The sequence below is a fragment of the Lepidochelys kempii genome, unplaced genomic scaffold (assembly GCF_965140285.1).
Source record: "Lepidochelys kempii isolate rLepKem1 unplaced genomic scaffold, rLepKem1.hap1 scaffold_242, whole genome shotgun sequence".
Lineage (NCBI taxonomy): Eukaryota > Metazoa > Chordata > Testudines > Cheloniidae > Lepidochelys > Lepidochelys kempii.
This window is the reverse complement of record NW_027621922.1, coordinates 54,614-70,667: the sequence shown is the minus strand read 5'-3', so window position 1 is coordinate 70,667 and position 16,054 is coordinate 54,614.

Sequence of the window (16,054 nt, the reverse complement as noted above, 5' to 3'; positions counted from 1 at the left end):
TGACATGGTTAGGATATCGTGTTACCAGGGGCCTTTAAAAATGCAGATCCAAGGCAGCTGGAGGCAAGATTTAGCACTAGAGCTGAGTGACATTTTTTGCACTAAACTTTTTTGGAGGGAAAAGGCAGATTCATTGACTCTGAAATATTTAATGAATTCTTCTCAATATCCACCTTTTTTGGATGGATAAATGAAGAAATAAATAAGCAGATAAATAAATACATGATTAAAAAAATCAAGAAAATGTTTTGATTATTCAATTTGAAATTAGTTTTTCCTTCAAAAAGTCCTTCTTCATGGTCAAAATTGAAACAAAACACTCTGCCCAAGAAAAAATGGAACACTGATTTGCTAAACTTTTTAAAATTATTTTTGGTTTGACCATTTTTTTTCCCAATTTCCAGTCAATGAAAAGTCCTGTTGTTTACTCAGTTCTACACAGAACTACGTTGACACAGATGTATGGAAAGAAAAAATGAATCAATTGAACAAAAAGTGCAGACAGGCACAGAACTGTGCATTGGATACATTCAGATCATTTTGGCTAGATTTTCGTCAAAGCCACAAAAGGTGGACAAGAATTCATTACCAGAAATGAAAGCTTAGAATCTGAAGATGGAGAAGAGGATTTTTCAGGCCATCTGTATGGAGGTGAGTGCACACATACACACAGGTTTCAGAGTAACAGCCGTGTTAGTCTGTATTCGCAAAAAGAAAAGGAGGACTTGTGGCACCTTAGAGACTAACCAATTTATTTGAGCATGAGCTTTCGTGAGCTACAGCTCACTTCATCGGATACTCACTGCATCCGATGAAGTGAGCTGTAGCTCACGAAAGCTCATGCTCAAATAAATTGGTTAGTCTCTAAGGTGCCACAAGTCCTCCTTTTCTTTTTGCACATACACACAGAGCATCCGTGGTAACGGAGTAGTAGATAAAAGCCAACATTTCCTAAGGCCACAAGGGAATCTGCCTACAAACCAACCTCACCTCCCATGTCAATGCAGGTTAATAACAACAGGAACCTACCAGATACTCCTGGCTTTTCTTCTCTCTATTCAAGTTAAATCCCTGGAAATTTTCTCTCTCTTCCTTCAGAATCTTCAAATAGAGCTGGATTTTATCCTGAATCAACAGAAATGATTTGGGTGGTTTGATTTTTATTTTTAGGGGTGAGAGTGCATCTCAGTTTAACCCCTCATGGAAATTCAGAATCCCAAGGAGAAACTTCATCTCCTTACTGGCTTGAGGGGAGGGATAGCTCAGTGGTTTGAGCTTTGGCCTGCTAAACCTAGGGTTGTGAGTTTAATCCTTGAGGGGGCCATTTAGGGATATGGGGCAAAAATTGGGGATTGGTCCTGCTTTGAGCAGGGGGTTGGACTAGATGACCTCCTGAGGTCCCTTCCAACCCTAATATTCTATGATTCAGACTTTTCTCAAAGAGTCTTCCCCTTCTAACAGACTTCATCGCTGCTAGGGCCACAACAGCATGGTCTCATGGTTCAGGCACTGGTGTGGGCCTTGAGAGACTTTGGTCCTATTGCCCACCCAGTCACTCTCCTGCTGGGTGACCTTAGGCAATTAACTTCCCCACTCTGACCCTCCATTTCCCATCCCACTCTGCATTTTTCTTCTCAGATTAGCCTATACATTAGATTATCCCTGCTCAGAGCAGGGATTGTCCCTCACACTGTTTTGTGCAGGTTCCAGCAAAATCAAGGTCAAATCTCATCTGGGGTCTGTAGTGGCTACTGGGATGCAAATAACAACAATGATGATAAATGCTAAGATACAAATCAGCAATGACAACATCAGCTTTTTAACTTGATATTCTCCAGTCTGAAGGCAACAGTCTCACATAGACAGGCCTGCAGGTGACTTAAACCTCACTAATCATTTAACAGCTTCTGTTCCATAGAGAGTTCCCTTAGTTCACCAGTGAGAGCTGGGTTTGAAAAGGATTCTGCTTCTCAGGTAAAACTTTCCCACATTAGAAATTTTTCAAGTCTTAATTGTTTGCCCTTCCTGCCACCCAGCTGTCTCATTTATTGTTTATAGCATCTCCCATACAATGAAGGCCTTACAGAGTTGAACAATGCAGTCACACCTCTGACAGGCAACTTCCACCTGTCATAAAAATCCAAAGCTGTTACTCATTGAACTTGACAGCAATTCCCTACCTTGTACTCCTGGTTATCCTCCTTTATGGGGACCACAGTGTGAGCTCGGTGAGTCCGGGACAGATGGCAAACCACACAGATGGGGGTTTGATCCTCTTCACAGAACAGTGTCAGAGCCTTCTGGTGTTCCACACACACTCCTGATCCCTTCGCTGCCTGGACACTCAGCCATTTGGCTATTTCTAGGACATTCGCCAGCTGCCTGTTTGGCCTGAGGTTTCTCTGTTGCACAGCTTGTCTGCACTTAGGGCAGGTGATGCCTGTGTCTGATTCTCCCCAGCACTGGCTGATGCAGGCTCAGCAGAAATTATGCCCACACTCCAGAGTGACACGTTCCGTGAAATACTCCAGACAGATGGGACAAGTAGCTTCATCCTGGAGACTTTCCACAGAGCTCCCTGCAGCCATGGCTCCCTCTGGACAGTGTAACAGGATAAGGTTCACTTTCCCGAGCTCAGAAACAAGCCCCACCTGTAGCAGCACCTGGGTGTTTCCCTTCCTGGAACTGACTCCTGCTGTTTGCTGAGCTGGAACAAGCCCCCTGGTAACATTACAACCCTGGAGGCTCTTGTGAAAACAATACCACTAGGCTAGGCTGTGGTCCTGCAACCAGCCTCTTCTTCCTGGCAGCCAGGTCCAGGCAGTGAGACAGGAGGCGAGCCACCACTTCCCCAGCCAGGCTCTGTACACAAAGGCAGCAAACCAGAGTAGCCACCCTCAACCGTGAGAAGCATCTCTGTCCTGCCCCCTCTGCTCCACATTTGGGCCTGGCTGCCAGGGAGAGAAGCTGAGTGAGCCAGAAAAATGCCAGGGGGAGGTGCAGCAGGAGAAGGAAAGGTCTCCCACACCCAGTCGGTAACTTTGGCAGGGAGAGCGTGGCAGCACTGGGCTGGGCAAAGGGTGGGAGGATTGCTGGGGAAGGCACTGGGAAAAGGTTCCCTCTGCTCAGACTGAGTTAGGGTCATTGCCCGCTGTGAGAGGTTGTCACTCCCCGGGGTGTAGTCTGGGAGTGGTTGGAACTGCTGTGCCTCCTAACAATTCAGCTGAGTTGTCCTTTCTCACACTGCTCTACTGGTGATACACAGCCAGCCGCTCCAGGCCCTGTTATCACCCAACATGACAGCAGGTGACGCCACACACCTAACTGAGTTACCTCAGTGCTTTACCTAAGCCACACAAGGACAAACAGGAGACAACCTCCATTTTCCCAGCTCCCCAGCCTTGCACCCCTGTTGGAGTATGAGCCCAGAATTATATCATCTTGCACTGCACAGGATCTGTACAATGCAAGCTCATTAATTAATTCTCTCCCCCCTCGATGTGGGGAAGATGTGCAACAGCCTTTGTTTACCAAGCAGAGATTTTCCCAAACACCTCACTTAAAGACACACGAGTAAAGGTTTAACATCCCTGTGGTGGGGAAAACACTACAGCAGCCCAACACCATAGCATTTAATTTCAGAAAGGGGAACTACACAAAAATGAGGAGGTTAGTGAAACAGAAATTAAAAGGTACAGCGCCAAAAGTGAAATCCCTGCAACCTGCATGGAAACATTTTAAAGACACCATAATGGAGGCTCAACTTAAATGTATACCGCAAATTAAAAAACATAGTAAGAGAACCAGAAAAGTGTCACTGTGGTTACACAACAAAGTAAAAGAAGCAGTGAAAGGCAAAAAGGCATCCTTTAAAAAATGGAAGTTAAATCCTAATGAGGAGACTAGAAAGGAGCATAAACTCTGACAAATGAAGTGTAAAAATATAATTAGAAAGGCCAAAAAAGAATTTGAAGAACAGCCATCCAAAGAGTCAAAAACTAAGAGCAAAAAAAATTTTAAGGACATCCGAAGCAGGAATCCTGCTAAACAACCAGTGGGGCCATTGGACAATCGAGATGCTAAAGGAGCACTCAAGGATGATGAGGCCATTGTGGAGAAACTAAATGAATTCTTTGCATCAGTCTTCATGGCTGAGAATGTGAGGGGGATTCCCAAACCAGAGCCATACTTTTTAGGGGTCTAAATTAGCTGTTACCACTCAAGAAAGAATTCTTGGAGTCATTGTGGATAGTTCTCTGAAAACATCCACTCAATGTGCAGTAGCAGTCAAAAAAGCAAACAGAATGTTGGGAATCATTAAGAAAGGGATAGATAAAAAGACACAAAATATCATATTGCCTCTATATAAATCCATGGTATGCCCACATCTTGAATACTGTGCGCAGATGTGGTTGCCCCATCTCAAAAAAGGTATATTGGAATTGGAAAAGGTTCAGAAAATGGCAATAAACATGATTAGGGGTATGGAACAGCTTCCATATGAGGAGAGATTAATAAGACTGGGACTTTTCAGCTTGGGAAAGAGACGACTAAGGGGGGATACGATAGAGGTCTATAAAATCAGGCTTGGTGTGGAGAAAGTAAATAAGGAAGTGTTTACTTATTCTCATAACACAAGAACTAGGAGTCACCAAAAGAAATTAATAAGCAGCAGGTTTAAAACAAACAAAAGAAAGTATTTCTTCATACAACGCACAGTCAATCTGTGGAACTCTTTGCCAGAGGCTGTTGTGAAGGCCAAGACTATAACAGGGTTCAGAAAAGCACTAGATAAATTAATGGAGGATAGGTCCATCAATGGCTATTAGCCAGCATGGGCAGGGATGGTGTCCCTAGCCTGTTTGCCAGAAGCTGGGAATGGGCGACAGGACTTGATGATTACCTGTTCCGTTCATTCCCTCTGGGGCACCTGGCATTGGTCACTGTCAGAATACAGGATACTTGGCTAGATGGACCTTTGGTCTGACCTAGTATGGCCATTCTTATGTTCTTATAAAACAAGTTTATTAACTACAGAAAGATAGATTTTAAGTGATTATATGTGATAGCAAACAGATCAAAACAGATTACCTAGCAAATAAACAAAATTGGAAACTAAGCCTAAATTACTAGATAGATATGAATTAGCAATATCTCCCCGTGACTGATGATACAAGCAGGCTTGCACATTCTTAAGGCACAAGGAACATGTGCCTGGCAGCTTGGCTTCCCCTCCCCTGTTCCCAATCCTTTGTCTTCCAGAGCTTCTTTCAGGTGTTGAATTGTGGGGGAGCGAAGACAAATCATGATGTCACTCCCCACCTTATATAGTCTCTCCATATGGCAGAAACCTTTTGTTTCAAGCTAAGTTCCCAGCCCAGTTCATGGAAAAACACAGGTACCAAAATGGAATTTAGTGTCATGTGGTCTGGAAAAGGAAGGGAGTGGGCACCTGACCAAAAGAGCCAATGGGAAGGCCAGAACTTTTTAAAATTGGAAAAAACTTCCCCTTTGTCTGTCTGTTGTTCTTCTCCGGAGGAGCAGAGACAGGGCTGGAACTATGCTGTAAAAGCTTTGGGCCAGGTATGAAAAAATCATCAGATCATACCTAGAAACTACTCATTTGAAACCCCAGATATGTAATAGATCAGGAAATGTCTAGGAAGATGCAATTAGGTTTATCTCTTTTATTTCTTTATGGCTTGTGGACTCCTCTGTGCTAACCCCAGGTGCTTTTGTTTTGCTTGTAGCCTTTAAGCTGGACCTCAAGAGAGCTATCTTGGTGCTTAATCCTTGTAATTGATTGTTTGTTTTTTTTTAAATCTAGCAAAAAGCCTAAGTTCCAAATGTATTTTCTTTCTTTTTGTTTTTAATAAAATTTACCTTTTTTTAACAACAGGATTGGATTTTTGTGTCCTAAAAGGTTTGTGCATATGTTGTTTAATTAGCTGGTGGCAACAGCTAGTTTCCTTTGTTTTCTTTCTCAGCTCTTCCTCAGGGGGCGGGGGTGAAAGGGGTTGAGGGTACCCTACAGGAAGGAATTCCCAAGTGCGCCTTCCTGGGTTCTCAAAGGGGTTTTTTGCACTTGGGTGGTGGCAGCATCAACCCATCCAAGGTCAGAGAAAAGCTGTGAACTTGGGAGCGTAATACAAGCCTGGAGTGGCCAGTATTCATTTTTATAATCCTTGTCGGCCTCCACCTTCTGCACTCGAAGTGCTAGAGTGGGAATTTTAAACCCTCCCAGGAAAAGAGTCTCTGAAGCAAATGCTAGAAAAGAGTAGGATCAAAAGAGCCACTTTGGGGAATTCCCCTGACACTGTCCTCGAGGGCAGCGCATCCCTCCAGCAGTGACTCAGCAGAGACACGAACTGGCTTCTGCTCTCTGGTCCTCACTTTGTTCCCGGGACAGTCAATCTTCCCAGGGTGGGGCAGCAAATGGATCTAGGTAGGGTTGGGACCTGGGAATCTCTTTTTCCACTTATTGTTCCTGCTGCCCCTTTCAGTCTCCTTCCCTTTTCTCCCAGTGCTTTATCTGTAATGAAAGAGGTGCTGGGGCTCAAGCAATTTTTTTACTTTCATAACTGACATGGCAAGCCCAGAGATGCAGGGGCTCAGCTCTGGCAAGCCCTGGCACACATTAAGCGCTGCTTTCTCCCCTCTTGTACAAACTCACCAGTGGGTCCCTTAAAGGGGGCTTTTGTGCAGTCACTTTCCTGCTAGTCCCCAGCACTTTCCCCCAGGTCTGTCCCATCATCTGGAGTCTCAGCTCAGGAGTTGGAGTCAGCAGAGCCCAGGGCTGCCCCAGGGGTCTCATTCTAGCCACCAGAGAAAGTCCCCAGCTGGGCTGGGCACGGAGGGAGCTTTAATGAAGGTCTCTCCCCAGAACAGACCGCACTGGGGGAGCAGCAGCTGCTCAGGTTCCCAGATCACAGTGCAGGGAGCTGCATCTGCCCCACGGAAACCAACTCCAGAGTGCTAATACCATGAGCAGAGAGAGACAAGGTGGGTGAGGTAAGAACTTTTATTGGACCAACTTCTACTGGTGAAAGAGATACGTGTAAGAGCTACACAGAGATCTTCTTCAGGTCAGAGAGAGGCAGACACCAGCCTCTTCTCCCTAAGTAATACTAGGATCCTGCTGGTGGCAGCAGCTAATGACTGTGCCCCACTGGGCTCCCTGGGCAGCCGCAGGGACAGCCAGGCAGATACTGATCCCATTTGCCCATCTGGACCCACCCCCTGCTATTCTGGGGGTGACTCTGAGCCCTGAATCCTGCACAGAAATCCAAGAGGGACCCTGGTCCATCCTGTCACCCCAAACAGTCCCAGTCAGAAGCCAGAGCCCAGAAATCATGATTTTGGCCTAAGAAAATAATGCAATAGTGTGTCTGTTGGGGGGTGAGTTCTGTGGGGATATTCACCTTGTAGCTTTGGAGCCCTTAGGGGTTAGTCCTTTGCTGCCCCCCCCACCCCCAACACTTTGACCGTTTCCAGTAAAAACAAAATCTCCCCTGGCTGCTGGGTGGGGAAGACCCCTCCCCCTCCTACTGCCCCGGTCTGTACCATGGGCTGGGAGAGCTGCCATTGGATCTCTCACCATCCCTCTACTTTATCACTAGCCTCTCTCCCCCTCCCCCAGCCAGTCTCCTCTGTCACTCTCTCTCCAGCCCCCTAGTCTCACCCCCCCACTTTCTCCCCCTCTTCCCTTCTCACTGTCCCCCATTCACATTTTCCTTCTCTCCCAGCCCTGTTCCCACCCACCCCATGATTCTCCCCCTGCATCTTGATTCCCAGGAATTGTCTTATCCTCCCTCCAGTGCACTCACAGCCCCCCAATCCCATCCCATGCCCCGCATCCCTGTTCCCTCCCTCCTGCCCCCTAAAACATCCCATTTCATGCCTCAATCCCCTCTGGCCCACACTCCCCCTGCCCCTTTTCAGCCCCCTTCCGGCTCCTACCCCCCAGGTGTCATTGACCCAGCTGTCCCCACAGCGCAGTCTGGAAAAGGCTGCCAAGTCTCACAAAATAAAAAATCTGCACTGCCTTTTCCCAGCAAGCCCAAAGCAAGCCAATCCCATTTCGGGGGCACCGCCCAGTCCCACTCACCAAGCCCCAAACAAGCCACACACTTCAATGGCAAAACAAGCAACAGGCTTCTTAAAGAAAAGCAACAGGCTACTGAGAGAAATGAATGGGCAAGTACAAAGAAGCCATTATAGGCTTCCTAATAGAAGCCTCCCCACCCCACCCAAAGCCCCCAAACAAGCAAAAGTCTACTTCAAGAAATGAATAAGCAGTTACATAACAAAGAAGCCAAAGGGAGCCCTTTGGCTCCCAGCAAATGAGATCAGCATCGGCCTGACTGTCCCTGGGGGCTGCAGTGATCGCTGGGGTCACTCAGTCCAGCAGCAGGAAGTGAATCGCTCTCGCTGCAGTGACTCTGGGGCGCTGTGGGGAGCCCACGCTCCTTGCAAGATCCCCGAGCCCCGGCGGCTGCTGCTGGGGACCCCGGGGCCCTGGCTGCAGCCGGGAGAGGGGAATCTCCAGCAGTAACGTTCCCGCTGCTCCCCAGGAGCCTCCCCCCGGTGCAGAGACCCCAGCCTGGCCAGGACCCCCCATCCCGGGCTCCAGCCCCTGCTCCCGGGGAGGGCACCGCTTGGAGGGAAGGTAAGAGAGACCTGCCCATCCCCCCAGGGAGCGGTGCCCCCCGGTGCCATCCTGGCTGCAGGGGGAGGGTTTGGCCCCAGGCTGCTCCCAGCGGAGCTGGCTGCGATTCTCTGCCCTGGGCCCAGGGGAAGCTGCCGCCAGCTCCCTTTGGCTCCGATGCTGATCTCATTTGCCCATCTGGTCTCACACTGGAACCGGAGAACTAATTCAAACCGGGATTTCGTACTGGAACTGGAGCTGAACCTGAACCATAATTTTGTTTTACTGATTGAACCTGCACTGAAGTGAAAAAAAAAAAGAAGTGTGTGTGTGTGTCCAGTTAAAATTAAGATTTCGCATTTTTTCAGCTCATCATTTTAAAAAAATTACAGTCATCTTATTTTCATTTTGAGAGATGAAAACAAAATACACAATGGGCTGGTGATTTTCCCACAATGGGAGCAATCAACTGTTTCACTGTCTGAACCTGAACCGTAACAGATCTGTGGGCGGGCGGGGGGAAAGACGAGAAGGGGTGGCAAGCATGGAGTTGGGCAAAATTTCGTTTCACCAAAATGTGGGTGCAGATAGGCTTGAGTCAGAAGTCAGAAATAATTATATCTTAGCATCAATGTCAGACACATTTGAAATTGAAAGATGAATTGGAACTTCTTCTGAAGCTTGTGAAATCTCCAAAACGGAAGCAATATCTGGACCAAGGAAAGCCCCAAAAGGATTGGGCTAATTCTTGATTCGTTTGCAGATGAGCCACTTATCAATAAGAAAGAAAACATACCAATCTATTGAAAACATCAGAAAAATGTCATGTCCAAGCTGTATCAACTAGCAAAAATTGTACCAGCAGTTCCAGCAACAAAAGTGAGTCTTAAAAGAAAATTTCCAGACCTCAAAGGTATCTTTTTACTGCAGAGGTCCAATTTCACAAACCAAATGTTTCAAGATGTTATTTTAGGTTTTTCAACCAAATTGTTCATCAAAAAAATGATGTTTATTTAACAACACAAAAACACTAGGAAAATTCATGTAAAGTTTAAGTTAAAAAATAAATAAATGGTCAAAAATTAAAACAGTTTTCAGTTGCAGCTCTGTTTTTTCAAGTTATCTCCACAGAGATTTAAATAGAATCATAGAATCATAGAATATCAGGGTTGGAAGGGACCCCAGAGGGTCATCAAGTCCAACCCCCTGCTCGAAACAGGACCAATTCCCAGTTAAATCATCCCAGCCAGGGCTTTGTCAAGCCTGACCTTAAAAACCTCTAAGGAAGGAGATTCTACCACCTCCCTAGGTAACGCATTCCAGTGTTTCACCACCCTCTTAGTGAAAAAGTTTTTCCGAATATCCAATCTAAACCTCCCCCACTGCAACTTGAGACCATTACTCCTCGTTCTGTCATCTGCTACCATTGAGAACAGTCTAGAGCCATCCTCTTTGGAACCCCCTTTCAGGTAGTTGAAAGCAGCTATCAAATCCCCCCTCATTCTTCTCTTCTGCAGGCTAAACAATCCCAGCTCCCTCAGCCTCTCCTCATAAGTCATGTGTTCCAGTCCCCTAATCATTTTTGTTGCCCTTCGCTGGACTCTCTCCAATTTATCCACATCCTTCTTGAAGTGTGGGGCCCAAAACTGGACACAGTACTCCAGATGAGGCCTCACCAATGTCAAATAGAGGGGAACGATCACGTCCCTCGATCTGCTCGCTATGCCCCTACTTATACATCCCAAAATGCCATTGGCCTTCTTGGCAACAAGGGCACACTGCTGACTCATATCCAGCTTCTCGTCCACTGTCACCCCTAGGTCCTTTTCCGCAGAACTGCTGCCTAGCCATTCGGTCCCTAGTCTGTAGCGGTGCATTGGGTTCTTCCGTCCTAAGTGCAGGACCCTGCACTTATCCTTATTGAACCTCATCAGATTTCTTTTGGCCCAATCCTCCAATTTGTCTAGGTCCTTCTGTATCCTATTCCTCCCCTCCAGCGTATCTACCACTCCTCCCAGTTTAGTATCATCCGCAAATTTGCTGAGAGTGCAATCCACACCATCCTCCAGATCATTTATGAAGATATTGAACAAAACCGGCCCCAGGACCGACCCTTGGGGCACTCCACTTGATACCGGCTGCCAACTAGACATGGAGCCATTGATCACTACCCGTTGAGCCCGACAATCTAGCCAGCTTTCTACCCACCTTATAGTGCATTCATCCAGCCCATACTTCCTTAACTTGCTGACAAGAATACTGTGGGAGACCGTGTCAAAAGCTTTGCTAAAGTCAAGAAACAATACATCCACTGCTTTCCCTTCATCCACAGAACCAGTAATCTCATCATAAAAGGCGATTAGATTAGTCAGACATGACCTTCCCTTGGTGAATCCATGCTGGCTGTTCCTGATCACTTTCCTCTCATGCAGTGCTTCAGGATTGATTCTTTGAGGACCTGCTCCATGATTTTTCCAGGGACTGAGGTGAGGCTGACTGGCCTGTAGTTCCCAGGATCCTCCTTCTTCCCTTTTTTAAAATTGGCACTACATTAGCCTTTTTCCAGTCATCCGGGACTTCCCCGGTTCGCCACGAGTTTTCAAAGATAATGGCCAATGGCTCTGCAATCACAGCCGCCAATTCCTTCAGCACTCTCGGATGCAACTCGTCCGGCCCCATGGACTTGTGCACGGCCAGCTTTTCTAAATAGTCCCTAACCACCTCTATCTCCACAGAGGGCTGGCCATCTCTTCTGCATTTTGTGATGCCCAGCGCAGCAGTCTTTGAGCTGACCTTGTTAGTGAAGACAGAGGCAAAAAAAGCATTGAGTACATTAGCTTTTTCCACATCCTCTGTCACTAGGTTGCCTCCCTCATTCAGTAAGGGGCCCACACATTCCTTGGCTTTCTTCTTGTTGCCAACATACCTGAAGAAACCCTTCTTGTTACTCTTAACATCTCTGGCTAGCTGCAGCTCCAGGTGCGATTTGGCCCTCCTGATATCATTCCTACATGCCCGAGCAATATTTTTATACTCTTCCCTGGTCATAAGTCCAACCTTCCACTTCTTTCAGAGGAACAGCCGTGTTAGTCTGTATTCGCAAAAAGAAAAGGAGTACTTGTGGCACCTTAGAGACTAACCAATTTATTTGAGCATGAGCTTTCGTGAGCTACAGCTCACTTCATCAGATGTTTACCGTGGAAACTGCAGCAGACTTTATATACACACAGAAATCATGAAACAATACCTCCTCCCACCCCACTGTCCTGCTGGTAATAGCTTATCTAAAGTGATCAACAGGTGGGCCATTTCCAGCAATGGCCCACCTGTTGATCACTTTAGATAAGCTATTACCAGCAGGACAGTGGGGTGGGAGGAGGTATTGTTTCATGATTTCTGTGTGTATATAAAGTCTGCTGCAGTTTCCACGGTAAACATCTGATGAAGTGAGCTGTAGCTCACGAAAGCTCATGCTCAAATAAATTGGTTAGTCTCTAAGGTGCCACAAGTACTCCTTTTCTTCTTCCACTTCTTGTAACCTTCTTTTTTATGTTTAAGATCCGCTAGGATTTCACCATAAAGCCAAGCTGGTCGCCTGCCATATTTACTATTCTTTCGACTCATTGGGATGGTTTGTCCCTGGAACTTCAACAGGGATTCCTTGAAATACAGCCAGCTCTCCTGGACTCCTTTCCCCTTCAAGTTAGTCCCCCAGGGGATCCTGGCCATCCGTTCCCTGAGGGAGTCGAAGTCTGCTTTCCTGAAATCCAAGGTCCGTATCCTGCTGCTTACCTTTCTTCCCTGCGTCAGGATCCTGAACTCAACCAACTCATGGTCACTGCCTCCCAGATTCCCATCCACTTTTGCTTCCCCCACTAATTCTACCCAGTTTGTGAGCAGCAGGTCAAGAAAAGCGCCCCCCCTAGTTGGCTCCTCTAGCACTTGCGCCAGGAAATTGTCCCCTACGCTTTCCAAAAACTTCCTGGATTGTCTATGCACTGCTGTATTGCTCTCCCAGCAGATATCAGGAAAATTAAAGTCACCCATGAGAATCAGGGCATGCGATCTAGTAGCTTCCATGAGCTGCCGGAAGAAAGCCTCATCTACCTCATCCCCCTGGTCCGGTGGTCTATAGCAGACTCCAACCACTACATCACTCTTGTTGCACACACTTCTAAACTTAATCCAGAGACACTCAGGTTTTTCTGCAGTTTCGTACCGGAGCTCTGAGCAGTCATACTGCTCCCTTACATACAGTGCTACTCCCCCACCTTTTCTGCCCTGCCTGTCCTTCCTGAACAGTTTATAACCATCCATGACAGTACTCCAGTCGTGTGAGTTATCCCACCAAGTCTCTGTTATTCCGATCACGTCATAGTTCCTTGACATCACCAGGACCTCCAGTTCTCCCTGCTTGTTTCCAAGGCTTTGTGCATTTGTATATAAGCACTTGAGATAACCTGTTGATCGCCCCTCATTCCCAGTATTAGGCAGGAGCCCTCCCCTCACAGACATTCCTGCCTGTGCTTCCTCCCGGTATCCCGCTTTCCCACTTCCCTTAGGGCTTTGGTCTCCTTCCCCCGGTGAACCTAGTTTAAAGCCCTCCTCACTAGGTTAGCCAGCCTGCTGGCAAAGATGCTCTTCCCTCTCTTCGTAAGATGGAGCCCGTTTCTGCCCAGCACTCCTCCTTCATGGAACACCATCCCATGGTCAAAGAAACCAAAGCCTTCTCTCCGACACCACCAGCATAGCCATTCGTTGACTTCCACGATTCGACGGTCCCTACCTAGGCCTTTTCCTTCCACGGGGAGGATGGACGAGAACACCACTTGCGCCTCCAACTCCTTTATCCTTCTTCCTAGAGCCACATAGTCCGCAGTGATCCGCTCAAGGTCATTCTTGGCAGTATCATTGGTGCCCACGTGGAGAAGCAGGAAGGGGTAGCGATCCGAGGGCTTGATGAGTCTCGGCAGTCTCTCCGTCACATCGCGAATCTTAGCCCCTGGCAAGCAGCAGACTTCTCGGTTTTCCCGGTCAGGGCGGCAGATAGATGACTCAGTCCCCCGGAGGAGAGAGTCCCCGACCACCACCACCCGCCTTCTCCTCTTGGGAGTGGTGGTCGTGGAACTCCCAACCTCAGGACATAGCATCTCATGGATTAGGATTTGAACATGTAACTGAACTTTTACTTTTGTTTCTTTGGGTGGCTTGAACCATCGATGAAACTGAACATATTTAATGCAACTTAACCTGAACTGAACCAAACCAAAATAAATACCAGTTGGACTCCCTGCCTGCTGTTGCTAGCAGTGACTTTGGTTTGACCCAGAATCCTGCACATCAGTCAGAGCAGGGCCCTGTTCTGTCCTGTCAACCCCAAACATTTAACATTCAGGAGTTGGACTCTCAAATAATGAGACTGTCTGTCTGAAAAAAATCAAAGAGTAAATTGGGAGCAGGGTGTGTGTGTGTGTGTGTGGAGGGGGGCGGGATATTTGCCTAGTGAATTCTGAGCCCTTGGGGGAAGTCCACTGCCCACCCTTCCCCCCCTGCTTGTTTGACCATTTCTAGGGGAAAAGATTCCCCCCTACCCCTCTCCTACCCCATGGGCTGGGGGAGCTGCTATTTTATCTCTCACCATCCCCCTCCCTTCTATCCTCCGGCTCTCCCTTCTCCAGCCAGTCTCAGCTTGCTCTCATATTCTCCCTCCAGCCTCCCCACAGCCCCTCTCCACACATCCCACCCTTTCCTTCTCTTTATCCCGCCACTCAGAGTTTCCCTCTATTCCAGCTCTGTTCCCCTGAGCCCCAGAATTCTCCCCCACCCCCTGATTCCTGAGTATTCCCTCAGCATCCCTTCAGCAGCCCACATCTCCATGGCCCCATCCTGCCCCGTGCATCCCTGTTCACCACCCTCCTGCCCCCTCACACATCGCTGTTAACCCCTCAGTGCCCTCTGGCTCTCAGAGCCCCCTGCCCCTCTTCACCCCCCTTCCGGCCAGCCCCACTCCCCTTCCCCTCGGACTCACCCCCTTCCCCTGCCGAAGCCCCCCTCTCCATGTCTGCCAGCCCCCCCCCAACCCAGAGCACAGGGAGAGCAGGCGGCATGTGCTCCCCCACCCCACAGCACAGGGTGGGCAGGCGGTGCGTGCCCCCCCAGGCCCCCAGCACAGGGCGGGTGGCATGCAACCACCACCACCCCCCGCCCTGACCACCCCACGCACAGGACAGGCCACCTCAGCACCTCCGTTCCCCTCCCTCCCCCAAGTAGCAAGCGGCATGGCCTCGGTGCCTGAGGCCCCCCAGCACTGGGCAGCCTCAGCTACGCCAAGTCCTGGCCACCCTAGCCCCAATCTTTAAAAGCAAGGTGTGATAGAGCCTTCAATGGCCAGATGAACTAGTGGCTAGTTAGTTGCACAAAGGGGACTTAGGGGGATCTGGGCCACACCCCCCCTCCATCAGGTCCCAGCCCAGGGCCCTGTGTGGTTCAACCCCTAAACAGGGGAGATGAGTCTCTCTCCCTGTCGGGGGGGCAGGGGGGGGCTTCAAAACCAGTTTCCTCGGGCTGCTTCCTTCTAAAGTCTCTTTAGTTTGGGGCACAGCCCCACTAGTCCAGTTGCCCCACAGTTGGGGCTTATCTGCAGGCTCCCCTTGGCTTACTTGCCTCCAGTGGCTGCGTTGGCTGGCAAGTCGCTACTCCGTCCCTTCAGGCAGGCAAACAGGGAGCTCCTGCCCCCTCACCAGTCATCCCCTGGCTGAGCCGGCTCCCTTCTTTTCTCCTCCCTCCAGGCCTGGCATTGGCTGCAGGTATAGCGGGGCAGGGCTAGCTGAACCCAAAGGTTTTCTTTAATCCCTGCTGTGCCAGTCGGCACTTTCTCTTCTCCTTCATAGAAGGAAATATAGATTTAAAGAGAATACCTACCCCATTCCTGGCTACACACTTCTAAAATCATTCACTGGCAATAGGACACTGCCCCATCCCAGGTAAGTGCCTTTGACAGAAGAGTTCTACACACAACACTGAGTGTGTTCATCTCACTCACAATGTAAAGCAAATCCTGAATTCTGACCTGAGCAAAAATGGCTTGTGCCTGGAACATGGTCAGGGCCCAGGTTGGTGGGGAATAACACTATGTTAAAACTTTCTTGTACATTATGAGGGCTGTAGGCATAAGGGCTCTGCTTAGATAGAAGTTGCCAGAGTCTCACCTAATCACAAGCTTCCGGGAGCTTGGGGTTCTAACAAACACATCAACTGTCATGAAGCTCATGAAAAAATCCTGAAGGTTGGCAACACTGCAAGGCCCTTTTACACTGAACCAGAACAGTCTTAGCGTGCATGAGAATCAGTCCTTGGAAACACTCCAACTTAACCAAGTTTTTAGCCTGTGAATTTAACAATTTCCTT